We start from the raw sequence: 12,161 nt of genomic DNA on the forward strand, positions 1-12,161 counted from the left end.
AGGTCAGCTACAAACCTGCTTGGTCTGCTTGGGCAGCAAACCTGGGCTCTCTGGCCTTGATTGGCATCTAGAAGCCATCCAACCTTCCTCCTCTGCTTTGAGCCTGTATTGGCAACTGATAAAAATCATTCTATACCACTCAGGAGAAAGGAGGCTGGCAGGCTGGCCCTGTTTGTTTGCCCACAGGTTGCGTAACTGCAGGGGGTGCCATTCATAATGGAGCTGGTTGGGTGACGTCCTGAGGTGGTGCCGCACACTTCCATGCAGCTGTGTGTGCACAGCAGCCCTGGAAGCTGGCGGTAAGACATTCAGGGTACCCAGGTTAGGAGCCGCCCTGGGATTCTGTTTTTATTGCTGTTGAGAAACAACCCATCAAAAGGAAATGTCTTCGGGTATGATGGGGGAGGGGCTATGTGCCCATCGATGCTTTGGGGACCTGCTTGGATTGGGAACAGGAACTAGTTGGTTCTTTCTGGGACCTCTGCCTCCAGCTGAAGAAGCACCCTTCCTGACTGGCCTCAAACAGGGCAGATTACAACTTTAGTGGGAATCTCTGCTCCAGTCTAGGCAAGAGCTGGCTCTCCCCTCCGTGCTCATCCTCTGGGTGGTCTTAGCTGGGCTGCCTTCAAGCCACCTTATTCCAGCCCAGTTCTCACACTGGACTCCACCTGCCTCTGGGAATCCAGAGCTGATGGGAACTGACTCACAGCCAGAGCCTCAAGCCATGTCCTTAACTACCATGCCCCGGCCTGTGTGTTTTTCTGTATTTGTTTTGCTTTTACAATCCAAGCCAGGCCCCGTGCCAGGGCTGTACCTGAATGAGCTTATGTGTCCCTTCCCATGAGCCCAAGAGGTAGGAATTGCAATCATTCCACTTCGTAGGTCAGAGACACTGGGTCAATTCCCCGAAGTCACACAGTTAGAGAGTGAAAGAAAGAGCTAGGTATTGAGTAGGTGTCCTTTGTACTGGTGAGGCCCAAATCCTTGACTATCTGTCCAGGGAACAAGATGCATCACGTCCTCTGAGTGTGTCTGCTTGCGAGCTGGGCCTTAACCTTGGCTCTGGAAAAGCTGCGTGGGTCCTGTTGTTGTTGGTGATGGTGGTGATGGTCGTCATGGTAAAAGACGATAACGGATGTGAGAGTGGTACTTAGGGGTAATCATGATGGCGGGGGTTGGGAGTGCTGGAGGTACACATCTCCCTGTTTTTTGTGAGCGGACTCAACCGAGGAAATGGCGGACAGCCCATTTCTCTGTAAGTTCCCTGGCTCCTCTGTAAAGACCTCCGAAGCAGGTCCCCTTGCACCAGGGCTTACTAGATCCTTTCAATCTGAGATCAGAAACAGGAAGGAGGAGGAAGGAGGAAGGGCTGGGGGTGTGGCTTCAGTGTCACAGTACTTGCCTAGCAAGTGGACAGTCCTGGGTTCTGGCCCTACTACTGCAGAAAACCCGGAAAGGACAGTGCCATTGTCCCCCGCCGCCCCCCCCCCCACCTCTACGGCCTTCTGAGCATCCTACTGAAGTCTACCTTCTCTTCCCTACATGGAGTCTTACATTCTCTTCCTTGTGCCAGGGCCAGGCTGGCCCAGGGACTGAAGTCTTGGGAGGTAGGCCCGGCTGCTAGTCTTTTTGCCTCCCTCCCCTTCAGAGCCATCAGGTCAGACGAAATTGCTACTGTTGGGACATTTGGAGGCTGATGTTGGTGCCTCAGGTTAGAGGGGGACCCTAGAAAGGCAGTCGCATGCCAACACTTGCCAGCCTCTTTGTTAGGAGGGACCAAGATCTTAACCCACACAGTGATGCACGGTGATTCCCAGCTGAGTTGAAAGCTGAAACTTTAATTTCTGCCGTGGGTGGCCCAAAGGCACTGATTGAGAGCTATGTCTCAGAGAGGAGTGCTTCACTTTTCATCCACTCTGGTTGCTCAGGTGACACCCAGAGGGCAGGGCCAGGCAAATAGTGCACTCTGCAGCCAGACTGCCCAGGTTACAGATCCAGCCTCACCATTTGCTAGCTCTCAGTGACCTTGGATAGGTGACTTAACATCTTGGGTTCCATTTTTTTTATCATCTGCCATGACGTACAACCCTGTCACCTGTTCCACAGGACTGAGTGAGGTGGCAATGAAGTCATCCAGTGAGAGAACTCAGTTTCCCCATGTAGGCCTTATGGGTGCTAAAAGAATTCCATGAAATAAAGCAATTGCTTGCATTTAACATACAGAACTGGCCCAGGCTGGGGGTAGAACACATGCTTACTGAGTGCAAAGCCCAGGATTAAAAACAAAAAAAAGTAACGCCGCTGCCTGTTGTTACTGTATTGATGGGAGGAAGCCATTCAGGCATTTGGACCATTGTTGAAAGTCAGCGGAACAGCTTCCCGGAGCAGTGGAGGAGCTTCTAGGAGATGCTGAGATGCTTCTCAGAGGGGTCTTCAGGGAAGAGGGCTTTGGCCCATTATACTGCCAGCCCTACCAGGAACAACCCAGCCCACACCTCAGGCTAGCCCTACTGGGAGTTGCAGGATTGGGTGAGGGTGGGTTGGGGGTCTCCAGGTGAGGGGCAGATGAGGCTCCTGCAGCTGAGCCATGGCTTGGTATTCCAGCTATCTTTTCAGTGTCCACTCTACCTCCAGCACGCACCCGTCTCTCTCTGCACTGCCTTCCTTCACTCTCATCACTCTCACTTCCCAGATGTTCACTGGACATCAGCTTGGAGCCTCAGCTCCCACAGTGATCCAAACACCTTCACTTTGCCCCTGGTTTAGATTCCTACAACGTCAGTTACAGTACCCAGCATGTGAGGCATCCCTGCATCCTGTCTGGGATGTCCCCGACTTCTGAGTGCCTCTTCCCATGGAACACCAGGTTCTGCTACTAGCTCACAACCCTGTGAACTCCTAGCTGTCCTCTGCAGCCAGTGGACCAGAGCCAGGGTGGGGTGGGGTGGGATAGGGCGGGGGATTGGCATCCTCCTCAGCACTCCTAGCCCTAACTTGACCTTTCAGCGGTCCAAGCGTAAGTGAGCGTGTTTTTGGATTTGCCCCACCCTCATGCTCTCCCTGAGGGTCAAAAGTCAGCTCCCGGTAGCACTATGGTCCAGATCTCAGGGTGGGAAAGCACAGTGATGCCTCTAGGGGTGTAGGTTACACAAACTGTTTGGAAGAGGCAGAAGTAAGGACTGGGCGAGTTTGACTAAACCTCAGTCTTGATGCCTGGAGGGCAGGAACAGGATGAACAAAGGTGCCCCCAAGACCTTTTCCCCCCAACAAGTAGAGGCCCTGCCTCCAAGACAATGAACTCCTTCTTAGAGTCAGCAGCCCTCAGTGCCAGTCCCTGCTCTTCTCCCTCACATGCAGAGAGGGTTAGGGCCCAGTCAGGCCTCTCTGTCCCTGCAGGTTTAGGGCCGCGTCTCAGACTTCTGGCCTCCCCTCCTCCCTGGCTCCTCCCTTCTTCTTCATCGCTCTCCTTCTCTGTCCTGTCCTCTTTTGCCTTCCTTTAATGAGCACTTACTATCAGGTGCCAGGAATGCTATTGCTATTTGACACCTGTCACCCGCTAATCTCTCAACAACCCTTTAAAGGCTGCCCTTAAATTCACAGCCGCTCCCAGGCAGTGGTGGCGCACACCTTTTTAATCCCAGCACTCGGGTGGTAGAAGCAGGTGGATCCCTGCGAGTTTGAGGCCAGCCTGATCTACAAAGCGAGTCTAGGTCATCCAAGGCTACACAGAGGAACCTTGTCTGGAAAAACCAAACCAAACCAAAAACCAAAACCCAAACCAAACCAAAACAAAAAAATGTACAGCCGCAGACCCTGCAGGCTTCTGCAGTTTCTTTCTTTCATACAATCCATTAAGGCTAAAACCAACTGCTTCTCACTGTGGTGTGAGCAGAGGGAAGAGGTGATCTGCTCTGTGTGTGAGGGTGTTGTCACAAGATCTCAAAAAGGGAAAATCACACACACACACACACACACACACACACACACACACACACACACTGAGAGAGAGAGAGAGAGAGAGAGAGAGAGAGAGAGAGAGAGAGAGAGAGAGAGAGGAACACACACTCTCACCAGTCTAGGAATGCCAGCAATCCCCATGAAAGGGAGCCTGTTTTCCAAGCTGCATCCATCTCTGCTGAAGTGCTAAGAGGAGCCAGATCAAGAGCAGTTACAGAAAAAGCACACCTGTAGCCTTCACCCGGGAGTGAGCTCCCCACACACAGAGGGAAAGCAAGCAAGCACGGCTGGCTTTGTCCTTGAAGTCTGTACCCCATGGTCAGCAAGGAATGGAACAGCCGTGCTTGCACAGGCGTTTCCAAGCCCCCATGCCCACTACTCCTAAGATTTTCCTACTCATGGGGTGCTGGGGTGAGGGAAGGAGGCAGCTGAACTCAGGTTGTTTTTACTGTGAGGCCTTGGGCAGTCTGGGAATCTCTCAGAGCCTCCAGGGTCCTGTCTGATCACAAATGACCTTCTAGAAAATTCCGAGTCAGGCTAGGATAAGGATCTTTAGTGTCAAAATAAATAAATAAATAAATAAATAAATAAATAAATAACCTCTTTGTGGCAGCTTGCATCTCTAATCCCAGGGTTCAGGTTAGCCTGAATAGCATAGTGAGAGCTTCATCAACTAAAACAAACAGGGGCCTGCAAGACGGCTCAGTGGGAAAGGGGCTTGCTGCCAAGCCTTGAGTTCCACTCCCACAGCAGGAGAGAACTGACTTCTGTAAATTGTCCTCTGATCTCTACATACCTGTGGTGGCATGTTCATACCTACGCACACACTGACAAAGTACATATACAGCTGTAATAAACTGAAACAAACAATAACATCTCTCAAAACATAATTTCTAAGGCCATTTCAAATCTAGTTATATAACATCCATGTCCTCAGGCTTTTCTGTGAGCTAAGCACTGCGGTACATGTTTCACCCTTTAACCCTCAGAGTGTCCATCCTGATGGAAGAGTCAGTATTTCCGGTTTACAGACGAGAAAACTGAGGCACAGACAAGTGAAGAGACTTGTCTGAGTCTCATAGTCCCTAAGTGGTAGGGCTGGCTGGATTTGAATCTCTGTTATCTGTGGAATCACAAGCCAAGGCTGAGAAACATAGCATCTTTCTGTGTTCCTTACCAGCTGGCAAGAGTTTACCTGACTCAACATACTGTATTTTGCCTTATAAGATTATAATTTCCAATTTGTTCAAAGTTAGTGGTGGAAAATACAGACTTGTTCCCTGAAAACCCCCTCGTGTGTGTGTGTGTGTGTGTGTGTGTGTGTGTGTGTGTGTGTGTGTGTGTGTGTGTGTCTAGGCCAGAGTCAGCTTTGGGTGGTGTTTCTTAGGAGTGGACCACTTTGTTGTTTTGAGATGGGCTCTGCAGCTGGGGCTGGTACTTTGGGATTAGGCCAACAGTTTGGCCAGGGAGCTCCAGGCTCCACTTCCCCATGGCTGGATTGCAAGTGTGCACCACCACACCCAGCTTTTCCACCTGGGTTTAGAGGTCAGCTTCTACCCAAAGTCTGAGGATCTGATTCCAGTTGCTGGTTTGAGCCGCCCTGCTCCCTTGAGCCTTATCGGTGATGGCCCCAGGCAGCAAAGCCCTGTGTGTGCACAAAATGACTGAATGTTCGAACAGGGCATGTGAGGCCAGCACTTTACCTGCCCCATTTTGCAGAGGGGAAAAATGAACCTTGGAGAGAGACTCACTTAATTGGGTCCACATATCTTGAGAATTGTCGGAACCAAAGCTGGAATCCAGGACAGCCAAACTCCTCTTTTGTTATGGTTGCCTCATAAGGTGTGTGTGTGTGTGTGTGTGTGTGTGTGTGTGTGTGTGTGTGTGTGTGTGTGTGTATGTGTGTTGCTGAGAATCAAGCCTAGGGTCTTGCACATGCTAGGCAAGTGTTCTACCATGGAGCTACATGCACCCTGTTCCTAAATTATAAACCACTTTAAAGTGCACAATTTAGTGTAAGAAGGCACATTTCTGCCATTGCATAGCTGCCACTGCTGAGCCCTTCATCATGGGACTCTGCACCATGAGACATAGCTCTCCTCCTCTGTTGCCCCTTTCCTTGAGGACCTCATCTTTGTATCTATGTGAGCTCATACAGTGTTGGCTCTTTAGTCATCACAGCATCTGCTTTATAAATCCAATTGCCAGTTAAAACTTAATACATAGGGCCAGAGAAGTGGCTCACTGAGTGCTTCCTGCACAAGTGTGCAGGGTCTGATTTCAAGTCCCCAGCATCCATGTAAAAAACTAGCCTGGAACTCGCTAGGTAGGCTGGCCTCAATTCACAGAGATCCTCCTGCCTCTGCTTCCTGAGTGCTGGGATTAAAGACCAGGGCTACCATGCTGGGCTTGCCTTCTGGCTTTTAAAAGGCTGTTTCCTATATGTGGCCTTCCTTTGTCACTCTGCCCCCAGGAGAACTCCTGTGCATCCTTCAGATCCTTAGAGATTTCCCTTCTCGTTGTACCTTTCCCTGAAATGTTGTAACAGGGTCTGGCCGGTGTACGCTGCCATTATCAGAATGCCCAGGTCATATTTACGGTCACCCAGGCATTACTGGAGTGGTTTAAGTGTTTTGAGTCATTTAATTCCTGAAACAGTCCTTCATCTGTGTGTCATCTGTTTCCCCCACAAGGAAATGGTCACAAAAGAGCCTAAATTAGAGACCTGAGATGCCAGGTCTGTCATCTGGGAGACAGAAATGGCTTTGGAGTCTTGTTGCTATTTTCCATTGTGTTACTTTTGGAGAAGAAGGGATGGCCTCCAGGGGACTGTGGGAGCTTGGAGGTTCCTGCCTGGTCTAAAGGGAAGTTGTCACTGCTTAGAAATCTCAGGACTAAGCTACAATTTTGAAGTTTTATTTTATTTTATTTTTTAAATTATGTGTCTATGTGTCTGTCTGTGGGTATGTGCACTCGAGTCCAGATACCCAAGGAGACCAAAAGCATCCGCTCCTCTGGAGATGGAGTTATAAGTGATGGGAGGCACCCGGTGTGGGTGCTGGGAAGCAAAGTCAAGCACTCTGCAAGAGCAATACACGCTCTTAGCGGCTCTGCCATCTCTTCAAAGCAGCTAGCCTATCTATTTAAAAGGACATGTGGGGCTGGGGAGATGACTCAGTGGATGAAATGCTCGAAGGGCAAGGTGGGACGTGGGCTTCGTCTCTAGAGCCTACATAAAAGCTGGGCGGGTGTGGAGGCCGGCTGTAACCACCGTGCTCAGGGGAAGGGCAGAATCCTGGGGCAAGCTCACTGTCTAAACTAACCAGGTGAACAAGAGCTCTGGGTTCAGTAAGCAAAGCGGAGAGGCTGCAGGAAGACACCAGGTGTCAGTTTCTGGCTCTACACACAAATGCATAGGCATGGATGCCACAATAGGGACATGTGAAAAGGCCATTCATGCACACACACACACACACACACACACACACACATTGTGTGCCTTAGAAAGACTCCCAAAAGCTCTCTTCTCTTCTCTTCTCTTCTCTTCCCTTCCCTCCCTCCCTCCCCCCACCCGCTCCTTGAGATAGGGTTTCTCTGTGTAGCTCTGGCTATCCTGGAACTCACTCTGTAGACCAGGCTGGCCTCAAATTCACAGAGATCTGGCTGCTTCTGCCTTTGCCTCTGCCTCTGCCTCCCAAGTGCTGGGATTAAAGGTGTGCACCATCACTGCTGGCTTTTTAAAAATATCTTTTAACGATTTATTTATTGAATTTTATATCTATGGCTTGTTTGCCTGCATGTATTCACCAGGTGTGTGCCTGGTGTTCAGAGACCAGAAAAGGGCATTGAATCCCCTGGAAATGCAGTTGTGGATGGTTGCGAGACACCATGTAGATGATGGAAGTTGAATCTAGGTTCTCTGCAGGTGCAGCCTGTACTCTAACCACTGAGACATCTTTCCAGGCCCCTCACCTCAGGATATCTTTGTGACTTCAACAGTCTCCTATATTCCATAAGTGGACACCGGAAGTCATTTCGGCATCTTAACTCAGGTATGGATGCACACTAGGACTTTTTTTTTTTTTTTTTTTGGTTTTTTGAGACAGGGTTTCTCTGTGTAGCCTTGGCTGTCCTGAACTCGCTTTGTAGACCAGGCTGGCCTCGAACTCACAGCGATCCGCCTGCCTCTGCCTCCCGAGTGCTGGGATTAAAGGCGTGCGCCACCACGCCCGGCAGGACTTTTTTTTTTAAAGTATCATTGCATATTTAGACTCTACTGTGAGCTGGACTTGGCATTCTGCAAAAGAAATATCTGCTTGGCTCCTACCTGGTGCTCAGGACTCTGGCTGTCCTTGCGGTGTGGGAAAAGTCCCAAGTGTCAGCTCAGCATTGCCTCTACCACAGGGCCATTTAACAGATGTGAAAACTGTGCCTCAGAGAGAGGAGTGGACTTGCTTGACTTGAGAAGTGGCAAAAGCTGGAATTGAACTTGAAGTCTCTTTGACTTTAGCATCTTACTAGTCTGGCTGTTATCAAACATTCAAAGACACTTGTTTGTTTGTTTTGATATTTTGAGACAAGATCTTTCTATGAAACCCTGGGTGGCTTAGCATTTGCTATGCAGCCAAGGTTGGCCTTGAACCTGCGGTCCACCTGTGCCTCTTGAGTACTGGAATTACTGCCATGTACCACCATGCCATGCTCCATCAAACTTGTGATGGTCCTATCAGACTTTTGAGGATGGTCATAATCTTCTTATGGTATTGTCCAGACCCAGAAAGTATGGGGTTCGTTCCAGGAGACTGAGCACTCAGCTTTGTCAGCCAATGGTTCTTAAATTTATGTGTCTTTCTACATTTGCACCCCATGTTGGGGTACTCTCAGAGGTCAGAAGAGTGTGTCAGATCCCCTGAAGCTATAGTTACAGGTGGCTGTGAGCCTGCTTGACATAGGAGCTGAACTTGGGTCGTCTGGCAGAGCAGCAAGCACTGCTAGCTACTGAGCCTCCAGAATGACACTGGCGGCAGTCAGAAAGTCCTTGGTGTCATCTCTGCCCACTGGGCACTCACAGGCAGGGCGTGATCACTGACCCTTTCCTGGCCCTTGGGCTCAGTGGAAACTGCGGGTAGAGGGGAAATGGGTTTGTCTTTGACCACGGATAGCTAGCACCGAGCTGGGTTTGCCTGTCGGTATGTCTGTGGGCTGTGGAGTCTGTCTTATGTCAGTGCCTACTTGTATTCATATGGCTGCCTATACATGTATGCATACATGGCTTCTGTGTGTGCAATGAAAAAGAAGGGGCCTTGTACCCCCTCCCCAATTCATATGCTGCTAAGTTAGTTAAGAACAAAGAACAAGCATTTGAACTTGACTCTGAAATGGTCGTTTATAAGTTAGCTCCACGTCTATGCAGCAACATAGATGTTTCTAGAAGGAATATGTGGGGTTGAGGGTAAGCTACCATTGCCCAATGCCATTACATATCTGCCCACAACCTTACTATTTTATGTATTTCTTATGGGCTTGTATATATGACCATATAGATATTGAGAAAGGCCTAGAAGAAATACTCCACTTGAAGATGGTGGTTATCTTTAGGGAACAGAGAGCCGGATTTGGAAGGTTTGAGAGAGAGAGAAAGAACAGCCCCTTGTATTGACTTGCTGGCAGATGTCCCATTGTGGAACTCTCTAGAGCCTCATCCAGGGACCACACCAGGCTGAGCTGTTCCAAGACCCTCGCTGATGGAGATTTCTTGAGAGTGGGAAAAATTCTGCAGCTTCCTCCCTGAACCCCGAGCCTCAGTTTCTCCCTCTATGTTCTGTTCTCCATCCCTCAGGTCCTGTGTTCAGCACGTCTATGTCACGTGACATTCTTTAGACGTTAGCTTTGTGCTAAAAAAAAAAAAAAAAAAGTGGCCTGGCAGTGGAGGCCACAATCAGGCTCTGGGGGCAGATGCCTGGGCTCAGATCTGCAAGCAAGCAGCACCTTGTCTCTGGGATCCTTGCAGGTGTGCCCCACCCCCAGCACCCCACTCCTACTCTGATCCTCCATTTCCTCTCTGTGAAAGGGGACCGGGAGAACCCACTGGGCAGGGATGCGCTCGAGTTTTGTTACCTTCACCTTTTGAACTACAGCTCGCCCCGCCCACTCCGCGTGAGGACTTGACCACAGCCCTACTTCCCTCCAGGGGCGATAGGAGTGTAACCCTCCTTGGATCTCTCCCAGATTCGCCGAGCGAGTCTTTCCCTATCTTCCTGCTTCCCCAGCGGGTCCAGTTCCATCGTCCCCGCTGTGGAGAGCTTGGTGGTGACCAGACACCCCAAAGCTCTCTGGTGGGAAACTGAGGCTGGCTGGCTGGCTCTCAGCCGCTGTCAGGGACAGGACTGCGGTCACTGCCCGGGTACACGCGCGCGCAGGGGTCGCTGTCATACCTGATTGGGCGGCGGCTCCAGTGTCCGGTGATGGCAGCTAAGGTGGTGGCGTCCGAGTGGCTGTGGCGCCCGGTCACCTGTAAGAGCCCTGACAGACGCTGTAGGCGGAGGGAGTGTGGAGGGCGGAGAGCACCAGCCCGGGAGCGCCTACGGGAGGAGCCTGCTTGGGTTAGTCCGGCTGTCTGCACCGCCAGGTTCCCTGGCCACCCTTTCCCACTTCACAGGCTCCAGGCTCGCATCCTCTGTAGTACTCACAGGCCACTTCTCACTGAACAGTCCCATTCTCAATACCCCGGAGAGACTCCATACCGTACATAGGTGCAGAAATACCTTCCTTCGCGTGTCCCCGCTCTTTATAAACACCATAAGCCATATCACTACACACAAACTTTCCATCTTTCTGTCATGCTTACCTTGCTGGAGCGCATCACACACACACTGACACATCGCTTGTTACAGCCGGTTATACTGATGCTGAGACTTCACTGCAGAAATTGGGGATTTTAGGAAAGCCCCCCCCCCCACTCTGTTCTCCCCAGAACATTCTTGCCCCAGGCTGATAATGGGATAACAGACAGGCCACTTGGTAGTTTGCATCTCTGGCCATTCCCAGTGGGTTCACCCACTGCACTGGTGGTGTAGCCTCAAGTAATCCCTGGGTACTCCTGTGCTAGGGACTGAAGATGGTTTGTCCCTTCTAAGTTGAAGCTGAACCTCCATTTTGAGGGGACAAGAAGCAGCACTTTAAGAGGCGATTAGGAGTCCCCGTGGAGAAGTGGGACATCCCAGCTACTCGGTTAACAGACGAACGCATCCCCACAGTCAAGGGAGGAATGGTCATCTCTGGACTGGCTGTGCCTTTGCGGTCAGTTGGACCAGGTCTGCCAGGAGCAGCCGACTTCCAGCACTGCTCTGGGACTCTGCCAACAAGGAGGGCATCACTAGGTGAAGGACCTAGTGATCTTGGTCCAGAGCTGGAAGCCAAAACAAACTTTTCTTTTATATGTATCCAGTATTGTGGCATTTACAACAGAGCAGACTAAGGACGCCTGCTCCTGTCCTCTTCACTGCCTTCCCTTCAAAATCCCAGCTCCTCTCCTAGGTGACTGTTACCCTCCTCTTGGGTTCAGCTCCCTTCTTTCCAGTAACCACACTGTCTCACTTCCTGAGTATCTATCTATCCATGGGTGCCCCTAATGTAGGAGTTCTTGAAGTTTGTGATACAGGCACTTATTATATTTGTAAAAATACTGAAGACCCCAGAGTTTTTATTTACATGGGTGTCTTAGTTTGCTTTATATTGCTGTGATAAACACCATAACCAAAACCAACACTCGGCAATAAGAGGGCTTATTTCATTTTACACATTCCAGTTCCTCTCAAAGGAAGCCAAGGTAGGAACCTAAGCTGGGCGGGAATCTGGAAGCAGAGGCCATGGAGGAACGATGCTTACTGGTTTGTGCCTCCTGGCTTGCTCAGCGTGCTTTCTTATACAACCTAGGACCACCTGTGTGTGTGTGTGTGTGGGAGCAGCTCCCACAGTGGGCTGGGCCCTCCCACATCAATTGAGAACGCCCACAAACTTGCTTACAGGGAGATCTGATGGAGACATTTTCCCAGTTGAGTTTCCCTCTTTACAGGAGACCTGAGCTTGTGTTAAGTTGACAAAAACAAAACAAAACAAAACCCCAAACAACAACAACATAATAATAATAATAACAACAAAGTAGCACAAAGGGTTATACCTATTGCTATTTTCTAGATGAGAAA

The 12,161-nt window shown here is 50.2% G+C and overlaps 1 protein-coding gene across 3 annotated transcripts in view; it reads right to left on the minus strand.

Annotated features, from left to right (window-relative positions):
• The window catches only part of SCNN1B (sodium channel epithelial 1 subunit beta), a 59,345-nt gene extending 48,819 nt beyond the window's left edge, over positions 1-10,526 (minus strand). For 2 of the 3 annotated variants that reach the window (XM_084773909.1, XM_084773907.1), the window contains exon 1: positions 10,392-10,526. The gene's annotated coding sequence lies outside the window, so the exon portion shown is untranslated. The remainder of the gene's footprint in view (positions 1-10,391) is intronic. The other variant, XM_084773908.1, reaches the window with a different exon arrangement.
• Between the last annotated feature and the right edge of the window lie 1,635 nt (positions 10,527-12,161).

Source organism: Acomys minous (assembly GCF_964271855.1).
Source record: "Acomys minous genome assembly, chromosome: 2".
Taxonomy (NCBI): domain Eukaryota; kingdom Metazoa; phylum Chordata; class Mammalia; order Rodentia; family Muridae; genus Acomys; species Acomys minous.